The sequence below is a fragment of the Eublepharis macularius genome, chromosome 9 (genome assembly GCF_028583425.1).
Source record: "Eublepharis macularius isolate TG4126 chromosome 9, MPM_Emac_v1.0, whole genome shotgun sequence".
NCBI lineage: Eukaryota > Metazoa > Chordata > Lepidosauria > Squamata > Eublepharidae > Eublepharis > Eublepharis macularius.
The window spans coordinates 34,548,570-34,557,958 of NC_072798.1; positions in this window are offsets into that span (position 1 = coordinate 34,548,570).

The following is a 9,389-nucleotide window of genomic DNA, read 5'->3' on the forward strand; positions in this document are numbered from 1 at the left end:
TAGGCAGCTGTTGGGTCGCACGCTGGGCTGCTTTGGTAAAAATGAGCCCCCAATCTAGGGTTTGGGGCTGTTTTTTCCAGAAGTATTCTGGAGCACATAGGAGCACACTCTTGGGTTCCCATGCCCGTTCCTGCACCTTCCGCCCAGTGCAGCCAGGTGAGAGGTGGCAAGGGATGGAGGCTGGAAGCAGGGGATCCCCTGCCTGATCGGGTGGCTTGTAACCCTATGGCAAATAAATCTATCCTTCACTTGTGTATAAAGTGCTGACAAGTTGCAGCTGACTTATGGTGACCCGATAGGGTTTTCAAGGCAAGAGGTGAACAGAAGAGGTTTGCCTGCCTCTTCGTAGTGACCCTGGAATTCCTTGAGGGAATTCCCCCATCCAAGTACTAACCTGGGCTGACCCTGTTTAACTTCTGAGATCTGAGAAGATCAGACTAGCCTGAGTCATCCAGATTAGGTTCCACCCTTCATGGATGTGTCTAATCCCTTTTTAACTCCATCTGTACTAATGGTCATGATGAGTCTACTGGCAGAGAATTTCATTATTTAATTTCTTGTTGAAAGGTGCTACTGGACTCTTTACTATTTTTGCTACTACAGACTAACACGGCTAACTCCTCTGGATTGTTGAGGAAAGACGTACTTCCTTTTATTTGTCTAGAATGTGTTGCCATCAGCTTCATTGAGTGCCCCTAAGTCTTAATTTATGGCAGAGGAAGAAAAAGTTCTTTCTACTAACTTTGTCTACCTTACGCAATTGTTCATAAACTTCTATCATGTCACTACCCTTTGGTCATCTTTTTTCTAAATGGGAAAAAACCCAGCCTCTTTAGACTTTCCTCCTTGGAAAGGTACACTTAACCTCTATTATTTGTTTACTTCACTTATATCCTACCTTTCTCCCCAATTTTTTTGTACACAATATTCCAAATGAGACCATACCACATGTCTATACCAAGTATTACAATATTGGCCATCTTATTTTCAGTCGCTTTCCTCTTATCTCGCACAATAAGTTTCAGTGAACAAGCATCTCAGGGCTGCTTCATACATGACATTTTCCCTATAGCTTCCATGTACTTTTAGGTGCACAATTATGTATGACTTATTGGAACATCTTAACACAACAGCAAATATTTAGAAGCAGCCGTATGATCATAAGCAAAGGATAATTAACCCCTCATGCAGGTAGTTTTTTTCTGTCAAATTATGAAACATGGAAATCAGATTCTTATATAATTACTGTGATGTTTTCGAAAAGACCAGGAGAAATATTAACCTAGCACAGCTTCAGATTTATAGGCAACCTGGTGCAAATGAAAATACTCTTTACTTCAAGGTGTTCATTCTGGACAACTCAAACATTACAAATATATTGCGCCAGAGGTTTCTAGCTCTTGACTCATCCACCCTGGGGTTTGCCTTTACCACCAAGCCATCACATAGACTTTGAACTTAGCAGGTAACTTGCCCACCCTCCCATTCTTCAGCTGTAGCATTAACAAATTTTGGAATGATACCTGGGGTGTAACCACCTTCATGTTCTTGGAGGTCCTGAACATCATCAGAGATCTATCCTGGAATTGCCTCATCAACTGCTGCAATATGTTCAGCTGAGATGGGGGAGCAATCTGTCCTCAGATGCCTTCTGTTTCTGTGATGTACCTTTCAACTTGGCGTTTGCACTGTCTAAGAACGTGGTTCCCATGAGTGGTGCTGGTAGCCTTCCTGTATGTGTCTGCATTCACACACTCTCCTCTTCTCAAGGGGTGGAAAAGATTCAGCCCACTTTGGCATGCTGGGTATCAGTGTTACTGACTCGGATGGCAGAGAGCTGTATAAAAGCCTTCCAACCAGGAGCTGTACAGGGGCATATTCAGGGTCTAAAATAGGACTGTTAGACTCTCGCTCAAAAGAACACCACATTGGTATTCTAGAGCGTTTTACGCTTGCACAAGACATAGTGCCAACTATACTCTTTTGTTCTACCAGCATGTTTGCACACCTGCACACCATGAGAGTTACTCCTACAATAAAGGCTGAATCATTTAGAATTTTCCAATCCTTTGTTACCAAAAAGTAATTCTTACCGCCGTTTGACTTTTTAAATGAATAAAGAAACCATCAACTTTGAAATAACTTTCATTTAATAGTAATTCTTATATAGTTCTTCATGAACATTGAATGGCTTAGTTGAGCAGTTTCTTCTGCATTTTCATAACCTTTCAAGTTTAGGAGACATACTTCTTTGCACTCTCATAATAGTGGGATTCATATTGTTAACGTAAAATATCTGGTTGAAAGTGGTATTGGATGATGGTCTATTTGTGACTGGCAAAACAATTATCTGGTGGTCATGCACTCACTCACTTTCCTGCCTGATATCACTGCATATATCTGCAAGATCTCCTAGCAGACAAATCAGGAACAGATAGATGTGAAGGCTAACCGGAATAAACAAGTAAATGCTTTTAGGAGGAATTTTTAAAGTGAAACACAGTGCCCAGGATTGTGCAACTATCATAGTGTACAGATAGCTACCTCTTACGCTATAAGACTTACATTAGCAGAACACCACAGTTGGACTCAGCTGAAGGCCTGGTAGATACGAGCCCCTGTATACTCTTGCAGTCACTCTATTATTTGCTGTGAAATTGCTGGCCCTTCTGAGGAGATCGTTGGCACCATTTTGTCAAGCAGGAAGCTGAAGCAATTTTTTACTGTGGAACTAATTGTTCCCTTCCACTGCCCTTCCCAAATAAAAATTAACATTTTTAAAAGATGCTGAATGCTGACACCAAACCTATTACCAGGGCCAGTTCTCTGTTCAAGTTATCCAAACAACTGCTTGGGTTGGCAAAATGAGGAGGTCATCAACACACAGCAGGGCTTGGCTTGATCCTGGCATTGAAAGGTAATGGGTGTACTTTGCTTGGGGCAACAAAAGTAGTCCTGTTTTTTACTGACAACAATTCCCCAACAAACTGTAAAAAAAATAGCCTGCATTATGTGGAACAAAAAAGCACTATACCTAGAACTTATAAACCTGTTTTTATTTCTTCAAAGTACTACTTTACCTAAGTTCTTTCCTTTTTCTGTTCCCACCATGTCCCAAGTTTTAATTAACCTGTCTTGAATGAGAGCACTGACTTGGATAGCCCAGGTGAGCCTGATCTTGTCAAATCTCAGCTGCTAAGCAGGGTCAGCCTTGGTTAGTAATTGGATGGGAGACCCAAGAAAGACCAGGGCTGCAGAGGCAGGCAACAGAAAACCATGAAAATCCTTCCAAGGATCACCATGAAAATCCTTCCAAGGATGGCCGTACGTCAGCTATGACTTGAGGGCACCACACACACATTAGATAAGAAGCCCTCACTACCTTGGTAACTAGATTTAAATATCCGCTTAATACATCCCAATAGTCACATTTTTAAAAATTATTTTTCCAGATAGAAAAGAAAAGAAGATAACTATAAGATAAAAGGAGCAAGAAAGTTTTCAGTACAATTTCAGTACGCTTGCTTATATCAACATTATAGTTCTCCAAGTCTTCTAATTAATCTCAATCCCAATATTCACATTTAATGACAGATCCAATTTCTCCCATTTTTAACAAACCCATTCTAGCTCAAGTTCACACATTTTGAAGAAATTTTATATTGGCAAATATTTGTCATCTTTTCAGAAGGATCTCAATTTTCTCATCTGTAAAACTTAATCCTTCTTTAGAAGAGGCATTTGGTACTAAAAAAATTCTATGATTATTTGCAAAGTATTATGATTTCTCTGGAGAAAATTCAAGAGAAATACAATATATCACCATAATTATTTACGGTTAGGTTTTCACAGAGCATCATAAGTGTTTTATTACTGTTACTTCAACACACAAAGCAAGGGAAGGTTGAAATCAACAGGTATAATGAAAAAAAAAATGTCTGTAGCCCACTATTCTTTTATTCCCTCCAAATGTTTTTTTTTCATAAACTTCCATCTGAAAATCAGATGTATTTTATGCTGCATCTCAAGGTAATAAGGTACTTCTTAACCCCAAACCACCTTGTTTTCAAGACAAAAGAGAAGGGCAGAAGAAAATGACATATTAAGGCTAGTTACTCTAATTGCATAAATTTTGGAGAGCACATAAATGGCATTATGGAAACAGGGTCCTTCAGTTTTCTTAGGTCACAAAGAAAGAAGTAGTTGAAGAGATTAATCAAAATATCAAATGGTATTAGCATGCTGAGTGGTCTTCATTCACTGCCATATTATTACTTGGTCTTGGAATAAGTAATCAGGATAAGATTAATGGGGTTTAACTTACGTAAGAACATAAGAAGACCCCTGCTGGATCAGACCAAGGGTCCTTCTGGTCCAGCCTCCTGTTTCACACAGTAGCCAACCAGTTGTCCTGGAGCTCCAGCAAACTAGGCATAGAAGCTGAGGCCGTGCCCTGATGTTGCCTCCTAGCACTGGTACTCAGAGGCTTATTGCCCAAGTCGATTAATCGTTTTGTATGAGGAGAAGAATTGCCCTGGTGGCAAGATCAGTTTCCACATCCCTCTAACATCTCTCAAATGCTTTCAGTGAGGCCTGGTTTACATGTGATGTTGATGGGCAAGATAAGCTTAATCCTGTGAAGTTCCATGTAGCCAGCTTCTCATTTCAACTATGTGTGCAAAGCTGCTGTGCATTCAACATTAGCACACCATACCATGCTAGTCCCAGCTGTGGTTGCCTAATATTATGCAGTAGCTCCTGCAATGTAGCACATTGGACTCCTGCAGTGTGGCACAGGTAGTTTTTTCTTGCCTGTCCGTTTGGGTTTGACTTACAGACCTACAGCTTCCTTCAATCTTTTCAGTGGTCAAACTGATCTAATGAGCATGTCTACCCATAAAGGCTCTGCATTTTCCTCCTTTCCCCTTTGTACCCCCAAGTCCAGTTCTGAACAGGTCAGCAGCTCCAACTTTGGGGGACTGGTTCCACAACAGCTATTTAGCCTGCAAGTGCCATGATGCCTTCAGTCAATTTTTATGAACCATCTAGACGATGATATGATCAGCCTATTGCATACTCCCATTGTCCATTCAGTTTGTATGTCTTTTTCAGAGTTCCTGGGGAGAGTTTTTTTTAAAAAAACCCAAAAAATTATTGCAAAGCAAAAAGCAATACTTAAGCCCCACCCAAGGGAAGAATAACTGATAATTATCATTTGATTAATGAGTGCCAACAGGTAATTAATTAATTACCTAATTAATTAATTAATTAATTAGTAATTGATTAGCCTGAGAAAAATGGGACAAAATTGAAACTGAAGAGAGAAGCAGGACTTTTATAGAAGAGGATTTCCTTCCTTCCAAAAAGACATGTAAAAAGATCTTGCTCAGAGAGAGAGATCTTTTAATGGAAAATATAGTATCTTATTAATTGTTGGGTGCAACTCCTATTTCAATTTTGCTTGCAGAAGAGTATGGAAAAGAAGCATATGACTGAAACTGTCTGAAGTAAATGGAATAATACCCTTGATGGAGACAACTGGGAGACCAGGGCTGCAGCCACACACCTCATTGGTTATTGCACTCCTCGTTACAGTAGTGTAGTCATTTGCAATTAGATTGCTTTGTCCTCAAAGGTCAGTCCAGTTGTGAATTATTGCTATTGTTCAATTACAGTGAAATATCCAATGATGTACAGATGCAGTCCTGGCTTCAAAATCCTCCTGCATCTGGACAGGTCTCTGTCTCATCGTTGCTCAGAGCTGCATTAGCCTTCATACAGGAGCAGCTCTAGTAGGATGTCATGAGTCTCATTTTCCAGCACTCAAAGAGAAACGTTAAAATGTACAAGGCTTTCATTCATCTGCTCTTGGTGCTTCTGGCAAAACATCCAAAATGGGGAACTGGCCCATCTTCCCTGTGGATAAATGCGTGAGTTCCAGATGCACCTCATATACTCACCCATGAAAAGCAGATCCTATGACTCACCCGCATATCTATTGTCGCAACTTCCATGCAATGCCTGAAACTGCTCTCAGTTCTCCGTCTGTAAAGCTAGAATATGAATTATCTTCCTTACAATATCATTGCATGGATGAATAAGAATGATTGGCCCAATGAAGAGACTATTAGCGTTAGAATGATGTCAATGTAGCACAGGTCTGCAATTTGTGACCCACCAATTCTGTTCTATGGAAAGCTGAATACATACAGTCCACCAGACATTGGACGTGGCTTTTCAATGCTTGGCATTAGGGATGTGCATTCAGATAAAAACTAATCAAAGCTCCAACCAAAAATACTCTGTTCAATAGCATCATTCTTATAAATAATCTGACTGAAATATTAACTACAGTTGGCACTGTTCAGAAATGTACAGCTTTGGCTATTATTATGGGTTCTCTCCCTTAAAGGAGTTGAAAGGGAGGGAGGGGGAGAATGAGGAGAGAGTGACTCAGCAAACATGTAACTGACAGGGACATTACCATTCAGCTGAGAGTTATAAACACACCTTGCCATAGAACAGAATTGCACTAAAAAGTCTGTCTTGCCAAAGGGTTTTTTATAGTGGTTATAGCTTGAAATTTTGATAACTGTCAGTATGACAGTTTTGATCAGTATGTTTTATGGGCTTGGCCTAAAGTCAGGAGTGGCGCCAGGGTTTCTGGCGCCCGCAGCTGCATGCACATAGTGCGCATGCGCCCCCCGGACTGCATGATGACATCACTGCATGATGATGTCATCATGCAGCAAGCCAGCCCCATTGGCCAGCGGGTGGCTGGGACAGCACGCAGAGGCTGCCTGCGCTTCCAGTCGGGTGCGGTGGGTGGCTGGGGAGGTTCCGCACACCGCCCCGGACGCCTGCCATGCCTGGCCTGCGGCTGCTGCACCCAGCCGAGGGCATGTGGTGGCAGCGGCGGCACAGGGATGGCTGGCTGGCTGCAGCAGCTGCAGGCCAGGCATGCCAGCTCTGTGGCGCATGCCTCCATCCCCGGCACCCCCTCCGGTGCCCCCTTTGGCATCTCAGCACCAGCGGCGCCCACCTCACTGTCTCAGTGATGGCGCCGGCCCTGCCTAAAGTGGCATACCTTGGGAAACTTGAGCCTGTAACAAAAAGGGGTAAGGTTTCTTAATTATTGTAGCTATCCCCTCAAAGGTCCTAAAGTGTTAGGAAATAGCTCTTAGCCAAGTGCCCATTAAGGTTTGGAACAGGTGAGTCAGGTGTGTGTGTGTGTGTAAGCATAAAAAGAAAGTGCAGGTGAGATGCTGGAAGAAACAGAGATAATGAAACAGGAAGACATTCCTGTGAGTTGGCTGACACCCCTTAGTGGTGTGAAATCAGTCTTGTAAACAAAGCAAGTACTATCCCCCCACACACAACAAAATGGGTCTTTTAGCACTCTATCCTCCAAAGAGAACCATGCTATTCCTAGAACTTCTCACTGCTTGGAGAAGCAGTGGTTCTCAGTTGCTTGCTAGATTGTGCCCTCTTGCACTTAGTCTGCTAGACATGCTTGCACATGCTGGCAGACAGGCATACAGCTTCAGGAGGTTCTGGGTTATGTTCTTGTTGGTGGGTCATAAGTTATGCAGGCCAGGCTTAGCGTAACCCATGCTGAAGCTATAGTTCTGAAAGAACTATCTTTCAAAATAATTGAGCTTGTCTTAAGCCATAGCAGGTAATGCTCCATCCCTCCTCATACCGCAGGCATCTTTAAACACACAGCAGCAAGCCACACCTTTTCTATAGGATTTCCAGAAAATTCACATCTCATCCTCATGAAACTCTTTTAAGCATGAGTGGCTTGCTGCTCTTTGTTTAAAGGTTCCTGGGAAACAAGGAGGGGAGAGGCATTAGATGCTCCAGTCTCTGGGCTGTAGTGGGGTGATAGTGGTAGGGGTGGCAGCGGTTATGTGATGGTTGCTTTTGCTATATGCATTCCTTACTGTATTTTAAAAAGTGAAACCAGTCTAAGGCCAGTTTAAATGAGATAGTGGCTGAGGCCAAAGAACTCACCCTTGGGGATGTGCATTTAAACTGAATTGCTACTTGCATAACTGCTTTGCACAGATAGATGGGCCAAGTTTATACAAGACGCCACGTGACTGTGAGGTCCTACAGGAATATACTTCTGCCATATCCAATATTACATTTAAATCAAGCCCCACATGGTGGTTACAATGAGAAAACTAAGAAAGGTGATTAAAGGATTATTTCCCAGTTGTATGCTATTGAAACTATTGAAACATAACCTTCAAAATACCAATGTGGCAGCTTTGAATCACTCTCTGACCACAAACCGCACGGATGTCCATGGAAGGAACAGACATTTAGACTATTTCTCCTCTCCATCTTGAGGCAGAACTGAGAGTGGTGCAGCACTTTTTAAAATGAGAGCACAAGATAGCATTTTGTAAATTGTTTTTGTCTGTTGCTTCCTTGCTTGGTCCATTTGATGAGCCAGATGGAGGCCCAGCAGATAGACGTGTTTAAATTGTCCCAGCTGATCCATCAGCAGCTGGAAGTGCCTGGGCTGTAAAAGGACACATCGTAATGGAGACCAAAATAGAACTACCTGCCAGAGACAACATCACATGCCCTGCAGAGAGCTGCATTGTTACAAACTTTGGGGTCATACATTTTTCATGCATCCTAGCTCATTTCCAGGCTGTTTTGCCTCTGCCTTCAGTATGCTTGTCCTGAGATGTTTTCAAATGATGTTCTGTAAGCTTTGCAGGGTATTTTAGGATGCCATCCTAAGAACACTTTACTGATAGTAAGCAGTAGCCCCACTGGGGAAAAATGAAACTTACTTCTGAGAAAATCTTTAGGAGTTCTTCTTTGGCTTCCTTCTTTCCTGTTTCCCTGTCAGAGCTGTATTTGTGTGAAAATCCAGATCTTCTGCGTCAGTCCCATGGTCATCGACCTTAAGGGTTCAGGGAGCAGACATCTGCATATCTCTCTGCTCTTCCTTCTTTTCCATTTGCTATTAATTTTTCATTGGTTTAACAACACATACATTTGTGGATATAGCCAGAAGATCAAGATCAGCCCATTGAATCCCACAATATCAGATTGACAATGCAATCCTATGCAGAGTTACTCCAGTCTAAGCCCATTGATTTAAATTGGCTTAGACTAGAGTAACTTCATAAGATTTCACAGTAAGTTACACCGAATTGCATGCATATATTTATCACAACCACCATCACCATTACCAGGGATCATTTCATAGAAAAGAGCTGGAGGAACTCATTAGCATAACTCATTAGCATAACTCATCAGCATATGCCCCTTGCCATCACCGGAAGTGTGTCTTTAGCATAACTGATTTGCATATGCCACACCCCCTGGCATCACCTATTCTGGCTGTTTTGGACCCAATTCTG